Here is a 26,830-nt window from a genome sequence, read left to right on the forward strand (position 1 = left end):
TATATGGCACGAACTGTCTCTAGTGACTGGTGGGTGTTTTGGATTGTATACGTGACAGTGACTCACCTCTGTAGTGCAGAATTTGACCTGTTAGGAGGATATAGGCTTTTCATTTATTTAAAACATTAACTTGTCTATACTTGCCAGTATGTCCATGCATTGCTCATGGACATGAGCTATTCCAAATATAGGCACATGGGTAGATACCCTGGAGGAGCTGCACCCTGAGACACAAGTTTTTTCATATAAGCATCAGGAGTCGATGTTGGGTGCTGGGCATTTGTCTCCTCTGGCATGTCCAATCCAGGACTCTTTTTGCAAGCAAAAGGTAGCAGAGACGCATTGCCTTAGGCAAACAGATGACCCTTCCCAAACATGCTGTGCAATCAGTACCTTTATACAACACATGTTACACCGTATTATCCACAGTAGCTCTCTTATCCATTCATTCATCTGACATTCACAGAATTAAAAAATGTGGGGTGACAGGAACATAAAGACATATGATACAAAGAAACCTATTAATGAGTGGGTGAGCATCTTTGAATTTAAAGGTAAGAAAAACATTCTTCTAAACACTAACTTTACCTTTTGAATCATAAAATTGGGATGTATCCATGATAGTCAGCTGGTCAAATGTAAAATTAAGTAAGCAGTTGGATTCTTACAAGGACATTTGTTATGGGCACTGAGGAGAGTAGAAAAGTGAATGCAAAAAAGTGAATTTTGACAGAGCTAGAACAATCCAATGAGGTAATGTTTTGTCATTTATATTTAACCATGGTATTGCTGACATTGTTCCAAACTTTCCTTTTTTCATATTTCCATCACTTAAGACAGCAAGTTAATTATTTTTAGTTTTACTTGATAATTATTTTTTATTTTTAATTAAAAAAATACCGTTTTTTTTTTACTTTTTTCCATTTTCTTGTTGTACTCTTACGTCTTATTGTGCTATTTGTTTGTACTATTATAAAATCACCTGGGATATGTTCTTAAAGTTTAACAGTGTAAGACTACTTACCTCAGATGACAACCACAGATAAAACTAGGATGGTAACTGCAGAAGCTTGGCTTTGTGTTTTGACTCTTCATCAAAAAACCAAAACAAAATTAGAGTCCTTGCTTCATTTTTATGCTATACAAGAGAAGAGTTATGAATTTCTGTTTTCAGACAAAGGAAGTTGCATTTTAAATGAAGGCAGACACTTTCCAAGAAAAAAAGAATCTGTTTAATCAAAAATGTATCTTTCTGTCAAAGAAAATGTGCAGTAGAAAATTTTCAGCCAGCTCACTTCTGTTCCCTATACATTCTCATGGGATTAAACTTCTTACTTCAAATAGAAGAAAGAGACCTAAAATCCCCAAATCATACATTTCAACTTCATATCATATGTCAGTCAATTTTTCCTTCAGTTTTCTTTTACTGCAGTTGGCTTGTATGTTTCTACTTAGACAATCAAGAATAAGAAATAGCCAGAAATTCATCATCAATCTTTATTCCGGTGCAAAATAATTTTGAATGGTCTGTAATTCCTCACAGAGACCTCTGTTTTTATCAGCACTTCAGGATATCCTAAAAAGCAACTCCCCAATATGATACCTTCTGATTTCAGTGTTTATTTTTTCAGGAAAAAGCCCAAACATCCCCCAAAATAAAACACAATATCTTTCCAACAGGGGGAAAATATTTTCATATTCTTTCTCCCAGCAATATTCTTTTATGTAACTTTTTCTTAAACTCAATAGAAATGATGAAAAGGCAATCATATTGATTATATATTCTTCAGACAACTGTCACCACAGAACACCATGATATTTGACTGTAGCTTTTGAATTACTGTCTTTGTTTTTGTATGTAGTTCTGCTGTGGTTTAATAACTAATGGGAATAGTGGTCATGCACAAACAGATCTTTATTTTTCCAGTTCACTTCATATTTCATCTGATCCTCTTCCTGTCTTTACTCTGTTTTTAATATGTGCAATTTCATTTTGTCAGCATTATAAAAATGTTTATACTTAAAGAAATTGCCTATTTCTTTTCTCATGGCTGTAGATACCAATTTTTGTCTCATAGACCAGAATACTGTAGAGTAAAAATCCTGGTCTATTGTGGTTGCAGCATAGAGAAATTCTGTACTTTATTAATTCAGAAGTTCAATACTTAATGAGTTTTCGTGATACCGCAACACCATGAAAAGTTTGTTAGCGAAATGGATACAAATGAGGATTTAACTCTTTGCTGCCGTCGATAAAGATGTAGCCTGTAACACCATGCACTCACAACCTCCATTTAAAGATACCAGCCACTTCAGAAAACAATTTTCTCTAACCAGGTGTCTCCTGGACTGGCCATTATTTTGCAGCCCACAGCCTCTGACTGAATCATTAACAGTAATCGCTATATGTGGGACTTTGAAGTTAATTCAAATGGCTGATGGATGTACAACAAGAAAACACCCCAAAGTAGTTATCTGACATAAGAGCATGAGGACAGAGTAACCTTACAGCTCTACAATTTTAAAATAAATATTTCTATGAAGCTGCATTCCCCTTAGAGTAATGTTTTACTGGGTTGCTAACATCTAAGAAGCATCAAGTTCACACCATAACGTTCCCCTCCACGGGGGGAATGTTCTCCTCCCTCTTGCTGACTATTTTCATAGGATGAGTAGGAAATTACTGTGTGTCAGCTGAGCTCTGCCAGCTGAAGTCTGTTCAGCTGAGACTGGCCAACAGATTCAAAAGTTAGTCGGGTGAGCTCACTAAAAATTCAGCAGGGACAGGTGCAAAGCATTACATTTAGGAAAGAATAATCAGCTGTCCACAGACAAGCTGAAGAACAGCTAACTAGGTAGCAAAAGAAGAGCTATAGATTATCATTGATCACAAATTATAAAAAAATTGCTTTATTATTAAGAAAAACAAATAGTACATTAGAGTGAATAAAGAGGAATACTGCCTGTAAGACAGACTGAAATACTTTCTCCACCCTAAGATAATCATGGAACATCTGGAGAAAATCCAAATAAGAGCAAAAAGAAGGATCACAGTCTTTACAACACAGCCTCCAAGGAAAGACTCATCAGGCAGCGATATCTGAATAAAGAAGGCAGCCCTGAATATGGATATGATGTCTGATGTCAAAAGAGTACATAGCAAAGAGGAACAGAAAAATTTTATGTCAGATCTTAGTTGGGCAGGACAGAAAGCAATAGGCTGAAATTGCAGCAAGGAAGGTTCAGATTAGGTAGTATGAGATCTTTTTAATACTACAGAAAAAAGAGCACTGTAATAGATTGCTTGGAAAAATTACCATCACAGAAAGTCTTTAAGACAGAGCTAGACTCAGGTGGATGAGAAACGTTTAAGGGAGAGCTCATCATGCCTTGGAAAAGGAGAATGGTATACGTGAGCTCTTTGGCTTTCTTGCCACTCACATTTTCTATTGGCTTGTTATTCCATTGCTGATGCACAGACTTGCAAACAGTACAGCTGTTGAGCCTCATCTTGTTAGAGAACTGGGCTAGAAATAAAAGCTGAAGATTTGAAGTGTGTCATCTTCCCTTTCTACTGCTCAGATCTGCTCCTCCTTTACAGTCTGATGTTAGGCAAATGATTAAAATCAGATTGTTCGGGAGTTTGGTATTTGAACTATGTATGGCTTTTATCCAGAAACATGAATGAAACAATAAATACAGCTGGTAAACAATACAAAAAGTGATTCTGAATATCTTTGTGCTTTAATGTAAAGAATCCTGTTTCGTATTTATTAAGGGAATTGTTATTTAGGTTAAAATTATTAGGTTAAAATTAAAGGTCAAAAATTCTCAGTCATATTGTTCCCAGAACATATACTAGTTCAAATACAAATAATTTCTAATCTGTATTTTTTGGGGGGGATGAAATTGCATTGTTAGTGTCCAATTATTATTCATTTTCTTGCCAGACATCCAGTTAGGAAGCAGGAATCATACAATGTAGTTCATATGACTTTGCCAAATGTCATGAACAATAGCTAGTGAAAAGAAAATAGCTGAAGCAATTGTTTGCATGAATCCTCTAGGCTGAAATATGTACGTATGTTAGAAAATAATTAAGGCAACTACAAATGGGAATAAGTTTACAAGTCATTCACAAACACACAAACTATATGCTTTTTAAGCTAATTTAAGTCTAATTAATCAGTGAGCCAGTCCTTATCATGACCAAATTAGTCAAAAAATCTTTTGCTGAGGCAGCATGTGAACCCTTAAGTCTGCTTTTTGCATGTTCCATCAGCTCAGTGGAACAAGAGGGAGCACAGGCAGCATTAAAGGCATAGAGGAGGAAGATATCTTCACCTATCCTGATTTGAATGTGACTGCTGCTTTGGTTTTCATCCTCCAATTATCAGAAGTGATCACACAGAAACTAAGAGTTGATGGAACATCTTTAAGCCAGGTGCTGCCACTTATCAGCTCTAGTATCTACTTTTTGCTCCCACACTAATGAAAAATGATTTCAAAAGAAATGAAGATCCTGTTTCAATAAGATTGGGGGAAAGATGTAACCTAAAAGCTGTCTACAGACTCAGGAATAAGTGAAATGTTTTGACAGGGAAAAATATGTGTTGGCAACATTGCTTGACTCAAATTTCAAAAGTAAAATTGAAACCATACTTCTACAGGGTGCAGACGCTGACAACTGGAAGCCTGTTCTGCAATATATAGTAGTTCAGAATATGCCAGCCAGCTCCTCCTCTCCCCACTTTCTTTCATGTACAGGACAAATACATTTCAGGGAAAAGAACAATCTGACTTGGTAAATTCTTGAAAACAAACAAACAAAATCCAAATCTGACTCTCATCTGACTGCAAAGGTTTCAGAGACTACACAGAGCATCTTTATCTAACTATATAAAACTGCGAGGAAGAAAATATTCTTCAGACTTCTGTGGTCAATCCAGGCTAAACCTGGGCTTAGCCCATGTCTGTGTGGTGTCAGCCTCCATGAGTTGCAAAACTGGACCCATGAAAGAGTCACATCTGAAGAATCCAGACTTCAGTTTTAAGAAGGGTGGTTTTAAGTAAGGTTGTGAAGATAGGATTTGTCAATTCATTAGAATAGTTTGAGCAACAGCTATGGAATGTGAAGTTCCCATATTCACATGGCCAAGGAAGTACCAACACTTAAGACTAATAAAGAAGCCCAGAAAACAAGCCTTTCAAATGATGTGTGTTTTGTTCTTAATTTCTTGGTCTTGGTCACTGCAAGATAGCCACACACCATTTGTCTTTGTGCAATCAGTGAAATAGTTTTGGACCAGAAACTGTGAAGGACAAAGACAGTCAAGTACTTCACTGTATCATTACAAAATAAAATCTAAAAGAAAGGCAAATAATTCTCTCTCTGTCTCCTTCTGTTGTGTTAATATGAGATCTAGAGATAAAGCGAAGATTCCCTTTCTTGAAACCTATATCAAGCAAAAACATTAAATAAATCTAGAATATTGATTTTTCTCTTTCCTTTTGGAAAGATATTAGTTGTTTCACTGTCTTTCCCTTGATTTTTTTCATTTTCCTCCTGCAACATTATACAAGCTCATATAAGGTCAAACTCCTTAAGGAATTTGTTCTACAACCTTCCTCTAAGGTTTCCCAACTCTATATATTAACTTTCTGCTGACATCTGAAGCTTTGTTTCTGAGGGCACTTAGCAGAGGAGGAAGCATATGTCTGAATCTTTTTTCAAAGAATCCATTCTGCAGATTCTGTTCCCAAAGAAGCGTATTTATAAGAGATACTTCAGCACTTCTTGATTTGGTTTGCAACACAGCTACTGTTATACTATATCTCCTGTCTACATTTTTTGGTGCTGCAGTGCACAGGGAGTTTGAATATATATATGGTTCTTCCCAAAGTATGAATTTGACATGGGAATTGAAATGATGTGGGTCCATGTGCCGGTCTGGTTAGAGACAGACTCCCTCAGTATCCCTTGGGTGGTGCTCCTCTTTATCTCACATGAACACAGGGCAGTGCAGAGCACCCTCCTGTCTGCTCCAGTCATGTCCAGACAGGCTTTGTCCTAAAGGAGCAGGCACGCAGAGGCTCTGGCTTTGCCTCCAGCAAAGAGGGCAAAAAGGGCTTCCTGGGAGGCAGGAATTATCCACAACACCTTCCTCTTCATGTGAGCCACCACAACGTCAAGAAAACCCTCTAGTGTGACCCCACAGAGCAAGTGGTGTCATACAACAGCCCCCTGAAATGCTGAGAGATCAGTTTGTGGGTTCGGTGATGGATGTACTTAAGAAATACACTCATGTGAAACTGCAGCCTAGGGGGTAACTGTGCTGATATATTTCCCACACTCTTTCTCTTGCTTTAATTTCTCCCATGGCTTTGTGGAGTTGAGATAGGTACAGAGCATCTCACCTTCATTCTTACACTCTGCATTCAATTTAGGTTAATAAAGTAGCTTTCGATGCGTTATAAACCTTGTATTCATTAACCACCAAAAAATGAAAATGAAAAGTGTGGGGGAACTGACAGAAGAGAAGGATGTAAAAGTAAGGAGAAGAAAATGAGAAAACGCAGAGTAAATGGAAAGCAGGGAAGAGTCAGAAATGAATGAGAATTTTGTTCTTCTTATTTTAAAGGTCATTTCCTCCCTCTGGCTGGCTTCTGTAACAATAGTAATATATACCACCAACACCAACACTTCAGGGGTTATTTTTTAAGCTATTGAAAGGATGGGAACATTTTTAGCTGAAAATATTAAAACATTTCAGGTAAAAAAAATCCCACTGAAAATCATCTATCATTGTGCTTGTTGCAACAGTCTCTCTCTTTCACTTTCTCACACTTAACATTCAAGACTTCTGTGGCTGAATAGGTCCCTGGATAATAAGTAGGGATGTGTGAGGGATGGTTAAGAAAACTAAAAGTAGGGATAGAGGGAAAAAAAAATATGAAGGAAGGCAAGGAAGAGGGATGGAAGAGACTGAAAGAGAGAAAGTGAGTAGAGATAAAAAAGAATAAGAGATAAATGGGAAAGAACTTGGCTTTCACTTGCACTGACTCCTTCGTACAAATCTGACAGTGAAAAGTTGCTCTTATTCTTTTTTACTTCTATTCCAATAAATCTAAATTGCAGATATACCTTTCTGATTCAGACCTACAAGGAAAGAGAAGGAAGAAAAAATAGTGCTAGAAAAAAGGAAGCAGAAGAAAAAGATAACTAGGGCTAAAATAAGGAAAAAAAAATCTGGAAAAGTTCTTATGAACTTCAGGCTTTTCCTTTTCAGTTGTTACTTACAGTTTTTAATAGTTTTCTAAATTTCCAAGTGATTCAATGAACATTTTGAAAATTTTCCCCCAAACTGAGCTATTGAAAAAGTTCATTGATGTTGCTAGCTTGCAGTCATTTCTACCTTAAATATAAAAATGAAAATGTAATTGAAAGGGAGGGAGTGTGATTTAAATAAGTATTAAGTTTTAGAAAACAGACGGGGAAGGAGAATAGTGAAAAGCAAATTACATTGTTACATTGGAAAGACCCTAAGTAATAGGAATAATAACAATACTACTACTACTACTAACAGTGACAACGAACCACTGAATTCAACATTTTAAAAAGAAGGTGGCAGCTTATGACAAAATCAAAAGCTTACAGTTCACTACAGGAAAAGTCATATGAGTGCTTTTTATAGAAAATATGAGAAATGGGGCAGAAATGAAATAAAAAAATGATGTTACAGTGAAAGCTATGAAAATAGCTGCATATTTTTCAGTTCTCTGGCTGAAATGAAGACAATATTTTGGATCCAAATAAACATTTTGTTTGAACCCAAATGAAATATTTTCTTTTACTTTGATGTCCCTTGTTTACTTGCAAAATAGTTTTAATGTAAATTTAGATCAATTTTTAAGTGGAATAACATTTTTTAAAGTTTTTAAAATGTCAAAATAAGCCACTTAGATTGTTTTGCAACTCTTTTCCAGGGTTATTTTTTCCTCATGTTGAATCACTCCATAAATTTGACACTATTTACAAATAGTTACAGATGCTCTCATTTTGCATTCCCTGGCTTATAAAACAGACGACCTTTTCTGACAGGTGCTGTGTACAAAGTCAGGGATTTCTTTTAGATTTCATTTTGTAGCCTTTTATTTCTCTTATTTTTCATCATCTTTATTCATCAATCTACTGGAAGCATCTGGAAGCCCAAAAACTTTCCAGATTTGACCTTTTGGTTTAAGAGGCCTCCCAAACCTCCCAAACCAAATGCTTTCTCCTCTGAGCAGCCCAACGTAGGCTGGGTGCAAGGGCACGTCCTGATGTCTGAGGAGATCAGCACCCTCTGCTCCAAGGATGTTCGCACGGTCTTCTGCCCTGACTGGACATTGGCTGGATCTGAAATGGCTCTGACAAAGGTTTATTTGATCTGGCTGAGTGCAGCACTGATCTTCATTTCTCAGATTCACTTTTGGAAGTTGCCAGGCCACATCTGCTCTGTGCAGCACCAAAGATAGCTTGCAGCTGCCTGCGGAGGATCAGGTGAACATACTTTCTTAACCCCTCCTCTGGTGAATGAGGGTGAGGGAGCAGGTACCATTAGTAAATCAGATTTTATTCCACTTCTTAGACAGAGAAAAACATCCTCTGAACAGGCATAAGCAGCAGATGTGGTGATCATGAGTGCCTTGGGATCCAGAGAGATATTCTGCCTTACTAGAAGCCTGTGCTTCTCTGGGAGCTGGCTCTCCTCCACTGGTTGTATCCCTGTCCAACTGATATAACTGATAAACTGTATTCATATAATTGCCTCTGCTCTTTGTCAGTAGATATCAAAGCTGTTAACAGTATCGGTATCCTTGTTTTAAGTTCATGGAGATAGAGCCTCCAAGAGGGAAAGTGACTTCCCAATACTATTTTGGCAGAACTGGAAGCTGAGCTTGTGAGTCCCATTATGGTGCCCTAAGCACCAGTTAGCCTTTTTAGCTCTGCCATGGACTATTGCAGTGTTGTTATTGCCACAGTCAGTTTTGGTCTTATAAAGAATATTTTGTGACCTAATGAATGGTTTGAATGCATCTATCAGTTTTCAGGTTTCAGGGTAATGGCTGCTTTAAAACCCAGAACATATTTCAGGTTTTAAGCAGGATAGGCTCAAGTTTGATTTCCTACCAGCTTTATGCCAACTTGCATTGACTTTTGTAAAGTAACTCATGATTTACTATGGAGAGAATGGGAACAGGATCAAACCTACTGGGTGAATGGTTTTTAAATTGCTTGTTTTCCCTTCCTTGTCTTTCAGTTCCTATTTTGTTAACCTCATGTTTTAAAGCAACTGTAGTTATATTTTCTGAAATCCACTATGGGATATATTCTACTCTGAATGTATACACATAGCTTTTCCTAATACTAGTGGAAGTCATGAACATGTACTGAATAATACAATGCAGTGTGCATAAATCCTATGGGGAATCCAAGTCCTGACTACAAGAAAAAGAAATCACAGTATTTCAAAATGCCAATTGTAACATTGCAATGAGTTCCAGGCACATGTTTGCCAATAATGAATGGAGGGGTGCAGATACAATATTGGAACTGTCTCCTGCAGAGTGGTATCATATATAATCATACATACTGTCAGCTTGCTTGATTATGTTCAGGATTGCAACCAGCTCACTCAAAACCAGAAGAGAATTTCTCATGTCCCCCAAACTTAATTTTCATGAGAGATGTATGGAGAAATTTAATCGGTGATTACAGCAAGGGAACAAAAGCTCTTGTATCTATATTTGCATAATAAACACACCTTTGTGAATTCCTGTTAGAAAGATAATAGCACATTCAGATATATTAACTTCCTTAACTTAGAAAAAAACATTTACAGTGTTAAATCTTTATTCTATCATTTTAATTCATTGCCACAGTGTTTCATTTAATGTACAAAAGCAGCTCACATTACTAATTATCTTAATTTTGTAAAATCCACGATCACAATTCAATCATTAATCAATATATCAGAACCTCACTCCATTAACTGCTGTTTGTTACAGGGCATCTCAATTGATTAGGCTGTAGATTTTTTACGGGTCTTGTTTTATAAATTGAACCTAGTCAAGTAAACATAACATTTGGTAATAGTCTTCATAGCAACTGTCAAAATGACTTACTGTTTTTCCAGTCCTGCATTCCTTCAGAATTAATAATACCTTTGTGCCCTTTATAACACTTATTATTAAAGCTATAAAAGTTCTCTACGTTTAATGAGTGGATGTTTCATTATATGTATGGTTTGCTTGACAGACTGAAAATTTTTCTAATCTGTTTCTCTTTTCCTCTTGATTGAAGGATTGTAAATATGCAATTAGCAGCTGGAGTAGAAGTAAAAGCAGAAAATGTCAACTGTCAAGTAGATCTATTGAAAGACACATGATGCTTCAAGCTAAGACAGAAAGACAAAAGCATCTACCAACAAAGATGAAGGTTGCAAAATCTCTGTTTAAACATTCCATTAATCTCTTCCATGAAACAAATATAGTCAATACATCCAGGAATGAGGAATCCACTATCAAAACTGCAGTTTACTTTTGTAATAAAGCTCTGTGTGGTAATGCTATACTCCATTGCCAGTAGACATTCTGGATCCCATCTCTGTTATAATTCATAACATATAGCCCTTCATGTAACATATGGCTAGCCATATCACAGTAACGTTACCGATTTCCCAAGAATATACATACGAAAAGAGCGCAATACATCATTGTACTCTAGAGTATATTTTTCTTCTAGACCGAAACTTCTAGTTCTGCTTCCAAAGAGTAGATTTAAGTCCTCTGTACAAAAACCTGGATATGCCTTGGCTCTCATATGCAATGACTGACTGACTGTACTTTAGTGCAGTACTGTGGGAGAGGAATGTTGAAAGGAAGCAAGAGGGACGTATAGAGATATTTGTTTTCATTGACAAGCCAAGAAAAACTGTTTGCTGCAACATGTTACATTTTAAAGCCCTATAAAAGCTCTAAATAATTACAGGAGACTGAATTCTCTAGATGCTTCTGGTTATCTGTATCAGTAGGAGAGGTTCATTGTGAGACACAATGAACAGAATAAGGCTGGTTTTAACCTACAAAATTAAAGACTTTGCCAAGGTAGGCTATGCAGAGGTATGAACTCTTGCCTGGACAGCTGACCTGTTAGACCGTCATATTAGCCCAGGATTAACCTTCATGTGGTTTCTCAGAAGCAGCTACCATAGAGGTCCTCAGGGTTTAATGTTGTGAAACAAATGATTGTTCAATGTGTGGCTAAACAACAAAGGGTTGTGGGAATAATCTGCCTACCAACAATTACAAAAGCTTTTGGTGGCTTTCTGGCCAAGAGACTAGTGAGTCAATCCCTTTCCCCATCTTCTTAATTTATTTTTTATAACTTTTAAAAAAGTAAATAAGTGCTTCTATTATCTCACATAGCAGATTTCCACATTTTCCTGGTCATACATATTCAAGTTCATTCCAAGTTTTCACAGTTCTTAACATTTTAGTTTTGCCTGTCATATACTAGCTAAAATATCTGTTATGCTTTAGGCATATAATCTAAAAATGGCATGTATATTCTGTCATCCAATAGGATGACACCTAAAGAAATATCTCAAAAAGCATCTGTACAATGTTAGACAGCTCTGGTATTGATCAAAACAGAAACAGGTCCACTGATGGTGTCCCCATTATGTTAAAAATAAAATTTATTCCTGGAAATCCCACTGATGCTTCTTTGGTGATTCAGCTGTTTTGCACGGGTAGGACAGATGAAACTGCTGAGCAGTCTCGTGTGCCACAGTATCCCATGGGATGGGGTTCCAGCCTCCCTGAGGTGCATCTGCATGATGCAGAAGCATGCTGCTGCAGATCTGTGCGCCTGCTCTGCTCCACTCTGCTCCCAGGGTGCTTCATCAGCTTGATCACAGATTCTGACAGGGCTCCATGGTAATAAATGTGTTGGCTTATAGTCTGCTTCTTTTGGAGCATGTGATAGCTGACACAATAGAGAATGGACTTTGCCAAAGGATTTTTTAAAAAAACAAAACCCAGAGAGATTAAAAGTTTCTTGACCTATGTAAAATTCAAAATACCTGTCAGAAAATGTCTTACTTTTCTCAGTATTTATTTCCCTCATATTCATCAAACTCTGAGTAGCAGGAATCCGGTTTGATGTACTAGTTACCACTATTCAAAGCACAGTCTTACAGTTAATTATATGACACACCATTGTATTGGGTCTGGCTGAGATGGAGTTAATTTTCCCCATAGCAGCCCTCATAGTGCTGTGCTTTGTATTGGTAGCTAGAAAGGTGTTGATAACACACCAGTGTTTTGGCTGCTGCTGAGCAATGGTTGCACAGCATCCAGGCTGTCTCTCCAATACTCCCCCCTCACCAGTAGGCTGGGTGTGGGCAACATCTTGGGAGGGGACACAGCCAGGACAGCTGACCCAAACTGATCAAAGGGATCTTCCATACCGTATGGCGTCATGGCTCAGTATATAAGCTAAGAGAAAGGAAGAGGAAGTGGGGGCATTCATTTTTTATGACATTTGTCTTCTGGAGCATCTGCTGTGCATACTGAAGCCCTGCTTGCCAGGAAGTGGCTGGACGTCACCAGCTGATGGGAAGTAGAGAATAAATATTTTTTCTTTGTGCTTCCGCATGTAGACTTTGCTTTTGCTTTTATTAAATTGCCTTTATCTTGACCCACGAGTTGCTTTTTTTTTCCCCATCTCATTTTCTCCCCCCCCAATCCTGCTGAGGAGAGTGATAGAGTGGCTTGGTGTCACCTGGTGTCCAGCCAAGGTCAACCCACCACTGTCCTTTTTGGCAATTGAAAGGTGGAGCATGAGACAACGGCAGCTTTGTATTAAGCGTGCTATAGATATGGTAGTTATTTAGTGGCAAGCTCCTGTGCAGGTCACGGAGTTTGTTGGCTGCACTGGTTATCTCTTTATTTTGCTCAGCTTGGGAACATGTTAATACAAATAATGGCTATGTGCTTTGCCCTGGCATTAATGGCCTTGCTGTGCTGGGTGAGCTTTCTTGTGGAGATGAGAGAATACATCTCCCTCTTCCTACCCAGGATTGATGTGGATGGTTTTATCATGCAGGCTCCTGAGGTCCTTGTTGACCTTTATGTGAGCTGTTCAATAGTACTAATTAATACTGTTGGCATATTATGGGTTTTGTGAAATCTGGTTTCATCCTGGTGTGAGAGAGAAGACAACTTTTGGGTGAGGCGATACTGAAATGTGTCCTGAGGCAGCTGGTCCCTGGGTGGCAGGGTGTGTGGAAGGATTTGGGCAGATTCCTAGGATGGTTATCACCTTGCATAACCTGGGACTTTGCACCTGAACAGGCAAGCAACCCTGGTAAACTGACTGCCACCTGATAGAAGGGTGCCTTGCCTACGCCAGTGAAAATCAACAGCTTCTAGCAGTTTACTGGGGCTTGGCCTGTGCTATCGAGCCACAGTTCAGTACTCTGAAAGGACTGTGGTTGAGACAGTGACCTAAACTGCATCTGAGGACACCATGGTTGAGACAGGGACCCAAACAACAACTACAGTAATTGTCCCAGTAGTGAAAAAGAAACAGTGGACAAGGAGAACAACGGGTCCATAGCATTGATTAGTAAGGGAGGAGGAAGAAGAGGAAAGGTTTGATCAAGAAGCTGGTCTTTCGACAAAGAAATTGGAGGAAGGAGTGAGAGAATTCAAACAGGAAGCGGAAACTCCCCTGACCTCATCAGAACTTCGAGACATGAGGAAAGATTACAGCTGCCAGCCAGGTGAGCGGATTGCTGCCTGGCTGCTCTGATGCTGGGATAATGGAGCCAACAGTCAGCAACTGGAAGGTAAGGAAGCCTAACAGCTGGGATCCCTTGCTAGAAACTGAGGAATTGAGAGAGGAATTGGAAAAAAGGTAGCAATTTTCAGTCTCTGGAGATGGCTCTTCTCAAGTGTGAGGGCAAGATATCCATTTAAGGAAGATCTTGTGAACTCCCCAGGAAAGTGGACTCCTGCAGATGGAGGTATCCAGTACCTGAGAGAATCAGTGGTGCTGGAAGGCATCTACAGTGATCTAGATGATGATGAGGTCTCCAAAGATTTAGAGGATGTCTTGTGCACATAGCCCATGTGGAGGAAGGGGATTCAAAGTGCCTCAGTGTCATATTCTAACAGCTTGACAACGATGTACTGCCTGGATATGGATATACCAACTGTGGACAGAGTGCCTTCTTGGCTCCAAAACTTTGAAGAAAATCTCTGTACCTCCTCATCCCTAAGGGCCTGTACCTTGGTGCCCCAAGAAATCAGTCCTTTCCTGCCCCAGTCAGAGGGAAAGAGAGCCCCAGGTGCATGCTGCGTGGTGCACTCTGATACTTCCTGCATGACCAGGGGGAGGACATGAAGAAGTGGGATGGCAAACTCACCTTTAAGCTGGAAGCCCGTGTACGCAAACTGAGAGAGAAGACAGCTGTTAAGAACGGGCCACCCAAGAAGGCTGTCAGCTTACTTACTGTAGAGACACAAGAAGGCAATCAGCGGTCTCATAGATGAACTGAAATCACCTCCCTTGATCCTGGTGAGAGGACTTCTGGTCTGGCATTGCAAGGGTCAAACAGTGAATACTCTGATGAGAAATGGGAATAGAGGGTCCCTGTTTTCGGCCAGGAGGGGGAAAGGGATGAGGAGGTATACTGGACTGTGTGTGTTCAATGGCACATCAGACCCACAGAACTATAAGGCTTTGGTAGACACTGGTGCATAGTGTATGCTGGTGTCATCAGGATATAGGAGCACAGAACCCATCTGGTTCTCTGGAGTGACAGGGGGATGCCAAGAATTGTCTGTATTGGAGGCTGAGGTGAGTTTAACAGGGGACAAATGGGAAAAGCACCCCATTGTGACCGGCCCAGAGACCCCTTGTATCCTTGGCATAGACTACCTCAGGAGAGGGTACTTCAAGGACCCTAAGGGCTACCGATGGGCTTTTGGTGTAGCCATTGTGAACACAGAGAAGATCAAACAGTTACCTACCCTGCCTGGCCTCTCAGAAGATCCCTTTGCTGTGGGATTGCTGCGAGTTGAACAACAGCAGGTGCCAACTGCTACCAGGACAGTGCGTCAGAGGCAATATTGCACAAACCAAGACGCCCTGGCTCCCATCCATGAGCTGATTCATCAACTGGAGATCCAAGGAGTCATCAGCAAGACTCACTCACCTTTTAATAGTCCCATATGGCCAGTGCAAAAGTCTGAGAGAGGGTGGAGGTCAACAGTAGACTATCGTGGTCTGAACGAAGTGATACCACCAGAGTGATGCTGTACCAGACATGTTAGAGCGCCAATATGAACTGGAGTCAAAGGCAGCCAAGTGGTATGCTACAATTAACATTGCCAATGCATTTTTCTCAATTTCTTTGGCAGCAGAGTGCAGGCCACAGTTTGCTTTCACGTGGAGGGGTGTCCGATACACCTGGAATCAACTGCCCCAGGGGTGGAAACACAGCCCCACCATTTTTCATGGACTAATCCAAACTGCACTGGAAAAGGGTGATGCCCCTGAATATCTACAATGCATTGATGACATCATCTTATGGGGAAACAAGGCAGAAGAAGTGTTCAAGAAGGGAAAAAGAGTAATTCAGATTATTCTGAAAGCTCGTTTCACCATAAAGAAAAGCAAGGTCAAGGGACCTGCACAGAAGATTCAGTTTTTGGGAATAAAATAGCAGGATGGATGCTGCCATGTGCCTATGAATGTGGTCAATAAGACGGCAACTATGTCTTCACCAGCTAACAGGAGGGAAACACAAGCTTTCCAAGGCCTTGTGGGGTTCTGGAGAATGCATATTCTAGGCTGTAGTTAGCTTGTGAGCCCTCTCTATTGAGTAACCTGAAAGAAGAACTATTTTGAGTGGGGTCTTGAGCAACAACAAGCCTTTGAGCATATCAAACAGGAAATAGCTCATGCGTTAGCTCTTGGGCCTGTCTGGACAGGACCAGCTGTTCAAAATGTGCTCTACACTGCAGCTGGGGAGCATGGTCTCACCTGGAGCCTCTGGCAGAAAACGTCAGGAGAAACCCATACAACTGACAATATTTAAGAAGCATTTGGACAATGCCCTCAGACATATGGTGTGAATTTAGGGGTTGTCCTATGCAGGGACAGGAGTTGAACTCGATGATCTTTGTGGGTCCCTTCCAACTCAGGAAATTCTATGATTCTATGATTCTATGATTCTATGATTCTACAAACTATAAAGAAATAAAATAGGACAGAATTTTAATCTGGTTGGGTCTAAATCATCCAGGGAAAACCATTAGAAGAGAATCAAGTAGGAACATGTTGTCAGGGGCCGGTGAGGGCCAGCCAGGAGCAGGAGCCAGGCACTGGCAGCTGAGCGCCATGACGAGGCTGGCCGAGGCAGTGGCCTCACCAACAGGGACACTATCCCACTGCCCCAAGCAGGGCAGGTATGGGAATGGCAGCCAGGGTCCCTCAGTAGAGACTGGAGGTCACAGTTAGGGTCAGGATAATCCTGCTTCCTTCACCAGGTGATCATTGAACCAGAGAGAGGAATGACCACTGGCTCCACACCTTGCGTGAGCTAACCAGAAGTTGACCTAGTTTATATCAAACAGAAGAATTAGCCAAGTCAGGCCTATAAAGGCAGTTCTAGGTTTCAGCAGGGAAAAACTTGCAAATTAGTTAACAAAGTCTGCTGGACTGAGGAGTCCAGGAATTTGTATGCAGAGAGAGAGAGGTATTTCTTTATGACAAGGTGCTAAATTATCAGGGTTTGTACCCAAGTGATGGGAAACACGGGAGGGATTACACAGCTATTTTGGTAAATGATCATCTGGGAAAGTTATTAGTAATAAAGAGAAATCATGCAAGAAATGAAAAAGGCCTGAAGCAAAGGTCAAACCAGAGGTCAAAAAATATAGGCCTTTAGTGAGAAATTCCACAAGTTAAGCTGATTTACTTTCCAAATAAATAACAAAAAACTCTGTATAGCTAAAATTCCCAAAGAAAAAAGACAAAGGACCACTGCTTTGCAAAGTGGGCTAGAGATTAAAGAAGATCAAACTATACCCTGAAAACTAACTGAATAGCTCAAACAGGTCCTCAGTAAGAGTGATACCATTTACTGTAAGGATACACTTACTGAAAATAAGTATCTCCCAAGCAGTCACAACTTCAACAGTCTGGAAGTGACACTAATTTCTGTGCTTCGAGGTGTAAGTCTATTGTTAGTTATTAAAGATTAGGAAAAAATCCAGTGCTGATAGGTAGATTACTTCCCATTTGTTTCTTGTTTTTGCTGCTTGTTACAAAGTGTCAGACACTGGCCCTTCCTAAAGCCAAAACTAGATATACTTCAAATTAGTGCAGCAAATCCCACTTATCACCTAATTACTTTGTTTAGCATTACTTAAACAGACCTGTTAAGCATGCAAGTAAAACATTATCCTGTCTGAGAGGCAACAGCAAATTTGACATACTCTATACACAGATGGGGGTTTATTTGTGTGCAGAATTATTATCTTTGTGGTCCAGGGCTTTTATTTTTAAAGAAAGATTTCTCTTCCTGGACAGAAGGCTGGATTGGAAAGTTGCTCCACTTTCCACAGTTCATATTGCCTGTTTCCTTAAAGAAAAGAGAAAAGTCTGCAGAGGAATCCAAGTCCCGCCAAATTCTCTGAAGACTGTATTCTCCACCAATCAGTCTCTTGCATGTAACACATGACTTTGACAAGCTATTTCGGGATTGTTTCTAGGATCTTGTTCTAAAACACCAAATGAACAAATAGGAAAGTGGGCTAAAAAGAATGAGAAATAGTCTAAAATTATACCAGAGAGGATAATATTTTGTCTTTCAATGCAGTTTTTCTTCTCAGGATTCCAGGGAAGGGGCATCGCCAGCTGAGCATCTGAGCGGATGTCAGAGTCCCAGCTCTGCTCGTGACCACTATGCCTGGTATCAGCAGGCTGGGCAGTGGATCCCTCCCTTTTCCAGAGCACCGTCACCTCCAACCCTGCTCCCCCTGTGCTAGTCAGACATTTGCACCTTGTGCCTCCTTCTCTCCTTCTGCCAGAATGCAGACAAGTAGGGAAGAACTGGTAAGGAAAGGAGTTCAGAAGAAAAGAAATACTTTCCATGCCACAGAGAACTTGTTGAATTGAAAAATTTCAAGGTCAGATTTCAAAACTCTGGAGTCATTCTCCAGAAGAAGAGATATTGGATTTGGCCAAAAGATCTACTCAATTTGTGGATTGCACCACTTTATCAGTACAATGTAGGGACAGGAGGTAATCCTTGTCTCCACCTCAGATAAAACTTTTGTGCAAAAATTCCTTGTAGACAGATTTCCTCTGCATTTTTTTTTCCTTTTCATCTCTATTCCTTTCCTCTTTTTTTCCCCCCAAAGATGGAGACAGTTTTACCCACCTAATCAATCACATTTGAATGAGTAATTTTAAGGGCATTTAATTTAAAACTCTATTAGATAATCTTGCTTAAACCAGGGGAAACAAATGTACAGGACTGGAAGAAGGACCTAATTGAAACTAGAAAAGGAAAACACAGTGATTATAGGATTCCAAAATGCCTGACTACCAAAGATATGAATGTGAAACAAAATTCCCTTTGTTTGACTCTCTATTGAGTGTTACTGCCAACATTGCCAGAACCACCATTATTATTCAGAAACACAATTCTCCAGAACACCATATAACTGTCATACAAGCAATATGGATTGTATTGTGTCACAAGTAATTTTCTTTTTCTGTAACAGCTTGGCACAACCTTTCTTTGTCCCTGGCACTGATGCCCATTTTCCTACAAATATATGTGGAGAAAAAACAAAGCCAACACCTGTAGCCACTCATATGCTGAGCTTTCACAGCTGCAACACCCATGTGCCAACCTCCAGAAAAGGTCTGTCCCAGGAGTGGCTGTGAGTTTAGGCCTGACTGGTTCCCAACTGCCTCCTTTGTTGTTGGTTAATCCAGTGCTCATGAGTCACCATCATCAAAGGCAAACACTACTCATGTATTGATAACCTTAGTACTCGACTATCCAAATTCATCAAACTGTGTACTTTGTAAGGGGAAGAGAGGAAAGTCATTATTTAACTATTTAAAAACGACTTAAATCAGTTCCTGCCCACCTTTCTGAAAAGACTTCAAAAGCTTTAGGAAATGGATGACAGTCAGTGACAAGACTAAAACCATATGAATTTTCTGTCTGACACTTACTGAAGTGTTGACAGCCCAAGCTAGATGAAGTTGTATTATATTTAATGCAGATGTGTCTTTCACTTTAAAAGAAACAGCTGCTTTCAATTTAAATTTAATTTACAATAGAGTCAGAGATTATCAAATGCCATTCTCCATTCATATCCAACCCCCATAGGAAGCAGTATCAGATAAAACCCATGCGAGGTGGTATTCTCTGCTAATGCTGGCTACATATGGGAGAATGTAAGGAAAAGTGAGAACGGTAGACAAGGAATCAGGACACAGTGAGAACAGGTTATATTTGAAGTTAAACTTTCATAGGATGATAATCAAAGACTACATGACCTCATAGAGCATAAGATCAAACGTCTATATAGCCTAGTATTATGTCTCTACTAGATGGCCAGATACTATGAAATGACTGTGAAAATCAGAGTTTGTGGGGAGGGATCATTCCCCTTCCCAGTTTGCAAGACATGATTTATGGTCTTCTTGAACCAAAGAACCATCCAGGCCATCGTGTTTAATCCTGTCATTAACCGATGGTAGAAATACTATAGGATTTGTTATATGAGTTGATCTATGATAAAGCACTTGGATCTACAGTCTACAATTTTAGGCCTTCTTTAAATCTCGAAGTTTTTCCCTGTGACCTGCAATTCTAGGCCTTTCTACAAAGGGCTGTTAAAAATAATGCAATAAGCACAACAGCTGCAGGTCATTACCCTGTATATTACCCTAGAAAAGTAGCTGATTTCTACTCTGTCATATTGTTGTCTTCTTTTTGCTGAATATTGTTTACTTAGATTACAAATGCTTAGCACCAAAGACATTTTATTTTCTATTATATTCCTAACCCACTTCTGTTAATACAAATAAAATAATAACTGAAAAGAACAAGGAGCCCAAATTCCACTCCAGTTCTTTGTTCAAAGATTAAAAAGAGATCAGTTAAAAACCATGACTGATCTCTCTGATATACCAAAGCAGAGATATCTGGATCCAGGGTTTTAATTCTAAATCATTTCATCTGCTTTCTTTTTTCCATGTTTCAGCATGCAGTCTCATTCTGGTTTATATTTACGCATTGGAAAATAATATAATTAAATGCTTGCTGAAGTAACACTTGATATTTACAGAGCATGTTTTATCAAGGCAGTCTTGAAAATATGCACAAACTTTTTTTTGATTGATGGTGTATGCTAAATAAATGAAACTTTGCTCATCTGAGTAAATAAAAGAGAAATGTAGATTTTTTTGAAATAGTAGGAGTTGTGAGTGAAAATATATATAGTCCATCAAAAAGGAAAACAAAACCATTTGGTTTTGCCATTAATGGAATACAGATATTGTAATAAAATGAGTGAAATGGAATAAATTCACTCACTGTTTCTTACTAATGAACACTGAACAAAAATTAACATAAAGTCACACAAATAGTCTAATCATAAACACTTTGCTTTATGACAAAATTCCATGAATCTAGGAAAAATATTTTGGTTTTAATCTTTGCTGTTCCTGTGTTCACCTTATGTGGTAAAACTGATGATAAAAGGAGAAGTACTACTGAGAGTATGGAAAAATATTTTCAGTTCACTGCCAGCAAGAGTGATGAAAATAGAATGGTCAATAAAGACTAGAAGCTTTAAGCTTAAAAGTTTCAGGGAAGCCTAATAGTCTTTGGCTTATGCAGCTAATTTCTGTTGAATTTCAGTGGAAGCTGAGCACTATTTAAAGACACTCACTGTTTTGCATTGGCAAAATATTTTATTTTTTGCTGATAGAAGCCTGTTCTGCTGTTAAAATGATGATGCTTCTGAATGCAATTCTTTGAGTAGAGAAGTTAACTTTTATATTTGCCTCAAAACCTGTGTTTTCTCAGAGAAATTATTACATTTTACCTTGGAACAAACTTAGAAAACACGGGCCAAAAACATCAGAAACTGTATATAAATATTTGCTGAATAAAAAGAAGTTATTGTCAGAGTAACTTGGGCCCTAAATTTGCAGACCTACTTATACTGGTATAACCCAGAGACACTCCATTCTCTTCCAGCTAATCCATGACATTGGTGAAATGCAAAATCAGAATTTAGCCCAGGGACCTCAAATTCATTTTTAATCCTGAATCAGCCTTTAAAAATCTCATGCAGAGGAGAAGTATAGCTCCAGAAGTTACATTTTACATTTCATGCAAACTTGCTTTAAACAAATCAGAACAAGTAATGTGTCTGTTGAGTAAGTTATTTTAAATTTTGGTACATCTTAAGACTGACTAACATGCAGGGGAGAGGTTTTGGCACTTTGGTGAAAGCTTATTCATTATATAAGATGAGCAGCATTCAGGTGCAGAGTACTCTATTCATCTATTGTACTCCCAAACCGAGGAAGTAGTTGCTGATAATGATTTTAGATGAGGCTTTATCAGCCTCATTTTATAACAGTTCTTCATTCATAAACAACAGCCACAGGTTGAACAACAGTGAAAGCTGGAAGAAAATAAAATGTTGCTGAATCCTCAAATTCTCTAATAGTTGGAAGGGGAAAAAATTGAAAAAGTGGTTCTGCCTTGACAGCACTAGAATAATTTCTTTTGAAAAGAGCAAAACCCTTCAGAAATAATAAAAACAAACCCACAAACAAAGCACAGGTTCTTTGTGACCTGATTATGAAACAGCCCTGTACTTACCTGCACTCCAGCTTTCACAGAGATAAGAGTTTCAGCCTTCATGGACTGACAGAGACTGATGGTCCAGAAAGGAGTCTGAACAAGTTGTACACAGAATCTGGGATGCAGCGAGTTTAACATTAATAAAATGAAATCCTTTTCACCGAATATACAATTGGCCCTTTGGACTCGTTGCATATTTTTTAGCAAGGCTTGCTAGTACCCACAGAAGGTTGAGTGTGTAACAACCTTAAAGGAGTACTCGGCTACTAAAGCCAAGATTTAAAAAGACAAAGTTATCCAAATCCTCAGTCATTCACTGAGGATTAATTAAGAAACTCTCCCTGCTACTTAATTATTTCCCAACAATTTAGTTCAGGATTTCATGTGTTTATCTATGAATCAGCTGAAGGATCTGATATGGTTACTGCTGGAAATAGGAAATTGGATAGATGGACTAGCAATACGTTTCTGTGTGGCAGTCCCTGTATTTCTGGGTTCTTGTTTCGTATCTGAGCAGCATTCACGAGGCAGTCAATACAGGCTTTTCACTTGGGTGCTTTGAATGTCCATCTGGAGCCTCTGTAGACTCAAATCAGATGTCTAGAGCTGGGCATTGCACTATACACTTATGTTAAAACTTTCTGTATTTTATGCTGCAAAAGGGAAATGGGCACACATCCCCCCCTGCCCCCGCCCCCGAAGCATTTCATTTCTGAAATGAAAATAAAGAAGGCAAAGCTGACTAGTTTCCTGCCTTGCTTTCTGGTGAGAAAATTTTGGATCAAGCTGAAAGTGAGACATGAAGTTTAAATTAGACGCAGAGACACCAGAGCTAGAAAAAATCCAGTAACTACAGTCATGATTTGACTTGATATAATGTGTTTTCACATTTACAGCCATGGGATTTCCACTTCAAAATAACAGGAAAGGAAGTGGATGCAAAGAAATTTGACTGTAGAAAGCTGCCAGAAGAGCTACAATTTGATGGTGTTTTCCCCAGAGAGAGTGCTTGTATCATAGTGAAAATATAGAGCAGCAGTCCTGTAAATGTCAGCAAGGCCAGATACCATTAGAGATTTATACTGAGAGACAAAGCCGTTTTCCATTTAATTTGGAATTGAATTCAAAAGCAGCCAATTTAGATCTTTGATTTGAAGAGTTCTTTCAATGTCAAATCCCATTAGAAAATTAGGACCTGATTCTCATTTGTATGAGAATATAAATGAGAATGTATGACATTTGCAAAGGAGAAACTATATCTATGACAACATTAAGGTTTGGGATTTCTTTTTTTTTTACTGTTCTAGAGCAATCTGAATTGGACTTCACAGAGATGAGAATCATATCCCTGAAAAGCCCGAAACCTTCAGGAGCAGGAGCATAGATATATATTATGGAGCTAAAGCAAGCTGAGCTGAGAGATAGAGTTAGGCTGTTACCTCAAGCTGTCCTAGAAACAAGTACTAGGTATAAACATGCATCCATGTCTCACACTTTCTTTTAAGGAAACTCCTCTCAGATGTGTAAGATCTCCAGTAGCAACCATAAGGGAGATCATTTTGTGAAGAACCTCAGCTATATTCCTACAAAATCTATGGGTATGAACTTGGACTGGAGATTGGGTCAAAACCAGACAGGAAAAAAAAGTAAGTATTTTTTTTTAGTTCAGCAATAAAAGGTGGACAGCTGTGATTTGGCCTAATATAATGGCATCCAGGCTTGAAGAAACTTTTTGAAGGTAGTACACACAATAGTATGCTTTCTCCATAATAAATGTAACTAACAGACCAGTAAAGCTTCTCAGTGGTACAAACAAGCAGAATCATCAAACTTAACAGGCCACATGCAAACTGAGTAAGGGACTGACCCCTGTTTGAAAGGATTTTCCCATTTTACTAAGAAGAAGGTGGGAGTAAGGGGTGGGATTTAAAAGAGCAGAGCGGAAACACTGCAGAAGAATGCAAAGCAACCAGCAGGAAACCTCACAGACACTTGTAGCAGAAACCTGAAGAACAGCTAAGAGTGAAAGAGCTTCTGGGCAGAGACTTGTTCAAGAAGAGGCTTGGAATGAGGAAGGAATAAATTGGCTCCCCTTGCTTCATCCCTGCTGTCTGCAGAGAACTTGAACCTGAATAAACAGATGGCACCATAGAAATCCAAGTCCTAATCTGAAGTGGAAGTAAATTGCAAACCTCTTACTTTCCTTCCCAGCCCCAGTGGCTACCCTTGGGTCAAAAAGGATACCAATGCTGAGAACAGATGAAGAGAAATCTAACTGTATTAAAAATTTCTGCTCTGCTAGTGCTGTATTAATTGTTTTGGGTGGCATTCATCCCTTACTGAAATTTTCTGTATCTTTTGGCAGTTAGTTAGCATTTCAGCGGAAGTTTAATCTCCCACTCAAATTATGTCGCACATACACATGAATTACAGCAGTGGGGAGATGCAAAAAGTATACTGTCTCTGGTAGCTGGTACTGTGTGTATAATTATTTACAAGGAGTAAGCAATTTCCTTCAGGTCAGACATGCAGAAAGCTTCTTACATTTGTGAAGATAAAGGCAGTGATCTTTGTTACTAGTATGAGTAGTAGCTTCTTTTACCTAAAGCGAAAAATAACACCAGCAGTGGAGAACAGAATTAGATAAAGGAATACATTCTATATTAATATTTTTCTAGGGTTTTTAGAGGTAAGAAATGCAACCTTTTTTAATGATGTGTGGTTTCTTTTCTTTCTGCTTATGCATTCGGTGCATACAGAGTTTCAGAACTCATCTTTTTATAGGAAACATCATTTAGTGATTAGGCTAAAACTATGTTGTCAAGACCAGGAGATCCATGATGGTGTACTTCTGAAGAACTGGGCTTTGTGATTTGCTTCTTGTCTATTGCAGGCCAAACTGTAAGCATGAATCTGAAACTTCCCAAACACCCAGAAAACTGTTCTGAGGATTGAAATCACTATCAGAGAAAGCTCTCTGTAACTAACAGCCAAATTCATCCCTGTTGTAACTTGGTTGGAGTCACTCAGTCACAACTGATTGTTTATATGAAGCAGATAGTGTAGCTGAATGAGATTTAAGGGCATAGAGAACAGTTGGAGAAGCTGAATGTGAGAAGCTCTTTTTTTCTGGATGCTAGTTTCTCCTCAAGAAAAAAACCCAAAGGTATTATTATTATACTATATACCCAAGTTAATACTGTGTAGTATTTTACTTCATTTCAACACAAAATTAAATTTATTGGCTAAAAGGAAAGTATTACAAAGCAAACTGTATTCTGTGTGTCTGAAGCTGCCCCTAGCCTTCTTGCTTGTCATGCCTCCATCTATCTTTTTAGAGCTGTTTGAGTTTATAGTCATCAAAAGAACATGATGAAAGGTGGTAGATGAACTGTTTTGCAGGGTTATAACAAAACTGGCTTATTAGGAGCTATTATTTTCTGTACTGAGAACAAACCCCAGTGTTTTTTTGTCCTCAGAGGATCTAATTGATGTCTTCACAAATTGTGCTGCAAACACAGTAAGTTGCAGGGCGAAATTCTGACCTCACTGAGGCCTAGGGGAAACTCTGAAGAATTCGATAGGGTTGTGATTTCATCTGTCGTGGCTATCCTAAGGCTCTCTGCACTATACAAAGCTAGGCCATTAGTGTAAGGCTGCCTCAGACTTTGTAACTTCTTGTGCCTCACTTTACCAATGGATCCATACAGAAACAGAAACATCTTGCATGTTTGCTGTAGAAGGATGCTGTTTGCTTCTTCACTGATGTCTGTGAGTGTGAACAGGACCTGAAATCAGATGACGAGTGTGTGAAGTCAGCCAACATAGAAAGAAGCTCATAATATATATCTGTTATCAGAGTGGTAGCAAATGTTTTATGCTTATAACTTTTTTAAGTGTGCCAAGCAAACTCCTTTGTAAAAATGCAGTACTATATGGCTGCGACTCCTCAATAGTGTTCTGCTTTGAAGGATCTGTCCTTTGAATAAGGACAGATCTCAAGAAAAGGTGAAATTGCAGGCAAAGGAAAATAATTTACACTGGTATGAAGCAAGATTCAATTTTGCCACAGCAAGTACTACGCACTTCATGCTAACAGGAAGTATGTTAAGAGGAAGATGAACAATAAAAATGCTTCTAATGTATTTATTATTGTAAACATACATGCATTATATTCAAACACTCAGTATAACTTACTTACTGCCACAGGCCAATTAGATCATCCACAATCACATGTGGAAAGAGCTCAAGCTAATCTAATTTGCCCAAGAATGCTCCATTTATTTCTGGGTTTCTGATGTTTTTATACCATTACAAAATGATCACTAAACATGCCCTCCAGTATGGAGCCTCTGTGCACTCAGAAATGCAAGTTCAGAGGACCATCCTTCTAGCAAAATGGTGATAACTGACTGTACTTCTAAATTATGTTGCTTAATGGTCAATAGACATCTGATGTTAAATAGGGAATGCTTGGCTATACACCTGCAAAGACTGCTACTAACATTCAATTGCAAATAAAGTCAACGGCTTACTGTTTATTAGAGGAAGTTAGTGTGAACTAACTGTGTAGAACTAAGCCACTTAGTTCTGTGGCTTTTGACCTGTGGCAGCGTTGATCTTCTCTGTAGTGGATTGGGTGACTCAGGAATTTTAGTTCTCAGGATCTTTTAGTTCTAGGTTGTTTGCTATGCATTCAAACTCCAAACTGTATGACAAATAATCTGATGCTATAGTGTTGTAAGACCTTGTGCAAAAAAAGAGAAAATCAGAAAACAGTGCATGAAGAAAAGTCTGCAGCAATATTAGGTGTCTTTGCTTCTTTTGTTACAAGAAGGGTTGGCTCCATAGTGAAAATGGCAATG

General features: G+C 38.9%; 1 long non-coding RNA gene across 2 annotated transcripts in view; it reads right to left on the reverse strand.

The window, feature by feature from the left end:
- LOC148057340 (uncharacterized) overlaps positions 1-22,050 on the reverse strand; it is a 31,944-nt gene extending 9,894 nt beyond the window's left edge. Inside the window, exon 1 of one of the 2 annotated variants that reach the window (XR_015699474.1) lies at positions 21,984-22,050. This is a non-coding gene — a long non-coding RNA (uncharacterized LOC148057340). The remainder of the gene's footprint in view (positions 1-21,983) is intronic. The other variant, XR_015699470.1, reaches the window with a different exon arrangement.
- Positions 22,051-26,830: the final 4,780 nt, after the last annotated feature.

This window comes from Nipponia nippon, unplaced genomic scaffold (genome assembly GCF_047370975.1).
Source record: "Nipponia nippon isolate SJK-2023a ecotype South Korea unplaced genomic scaffold, ASM4737097v1 scaffold_1, whole genome shotgun sequence".
Classification (NCBI taxonomy): domain Eukaryota; kingdom Metazoa; phylum Chordata; class Aves; order Pelecaniformes; family Threskiornithidae; genus Nipponia; species Nipponia nippon.